This window comes from Saccopteryx leptura, chromosome 2, assembly GCF_036850995.1.
Source record: "Saccopteryx leptura isolate mSacLep1 chromosome 2, mSacLep1_pri_phased_curated, whole genome shotgun sequence".
Lineage (NCBI taxonomy): Eukaryota > Metazoa > Chordata > Mammalia > Chiroptera > Emballonuridae > Saccopteryx > Saccopteryx leptura.
In genome coordinates this window covers 35,314,416-35,315,663 of record NC_089504.1, presented here as the reverse complement: position 1 = coordinate 35,315,663, position 1,248 = coordinate 35,314,416, and the positions used below count along the sequence as shown (strand labels likewise).

At 52.9% G+C, this 1,248-nt stretch overlaps 1 non-coding gene across 1 annotated transcript; it reads left to right on the top strand.

Moving 5' to 3' along the window:
* Positions 1-670: 670 nt before the first annotated feature.
* TRNAS-AGA (transfer RNA serine (anticodon AGA)) lies at positions 671-746 on the top strand. The gene has a single exon. It is a non-coding gene; the product is annotated as a tRNA-Ser (tRNA).
* Positions 747-1,248: the final 502 nt, after the last annotated feature.

Here is a 1,248-nt window from a genome sequence, read left to right as displayed (position 1 = left end):
CTTCCCCAGGGCGGCTCTCAAGCAAAGACAGAGCACAGCCAGAATACTGCGCTCTTCCTGCCCATCATGGGACACCTCTAATCTTTGCTTGGGAACTCACCACGGTGTTGGCCAAGACCTTCTAAGAACTACATCGAAGTCTGACACTCTTCCTTCCTGTCAATCCTCTTTCCCTCTCTCCTTCCATAAGTGTCAGACCTGCATCGTTGTCTGAGCCTCTGCTCCATCTTTCCCTTTGTCTTTCACAGGCATTTCTCCTAATAAATCTCACACACATCTCACCCCATCTTGGCGTCTGCTTCTTGGAGGGCTCTAACGGGGGGGGGGGGGGGGTATGAGAACGCAGCTGTAAGATGACTGGGGAGAGGGACCTGGCTCGTTCACTGCCGGCTATGTCAAGAAAGACTATTCCAAGTGGAGTGTGGGTCACTGATAGTACTCGGCACAAGGTGATGGCTCAGTTGATGAAGATTTCACAAGAGGTGACCTGGGGAAATGTCCCTTAGTATAATGACAACAGGCATTTGAAGAACAGAGAGGAAATAGTGCCATCAAGGACAATGGAATTGGTTGCTTTTTTTTTTTACTAAGGTATGACCCCTCCCCCCAGCCACATCACTAGTTGTATAATAAGAAACTGAGGGCAGTTAACAAATAATTAAAGGTTAAGGCCCTGGCCAGTTGGCTCAGCGGTAGAGCGTCGGCCTAGAGTGCAGAGGACCTGGGTTCGATTCCCGGCCAGGGCACACAGGAGAAGCGCCCATTTGCTTCTCCACCCCTTCGCCGCGCCTTCCTCTCTGTCTCTCTCTTCCCCTCCCGCAGCCAAGGCTCCATTGGAGCAAAGATGGCCCGGGCGCTGGGGATGGCTCTGTGGCCTCTGCCCCAGGCGCTAGAGTGGCTCTGGTCGCGACAGAGCGACGCCCAGATGGGCAGAGCATTGCCCCCTGGTGGGCAGAGCCTCGCCCCATGGTGGGCGTGCCGGGTGGATCCCGGGTGGATCCCGGTCGGGCGCATGCGGGAGTCTGTCTGACTGTCTCTCCCTGTTTCCAGCTTCAGAAAAAATGCAAAAAAAAAAAAAAGTTAAGTGTGAGAGCCAGAGCTCTCTGGTAGATGACAAAGAAATTCTTTGCAATGACAGCCCACTCAGGACTTACTGAGGGCCATACATACCTATATTTAAATGCTCAACTAAGGTAGGTTATGCTCAGCATCCTGGCTAGGAAAACCTGGGACCTTGAGACATGGGTG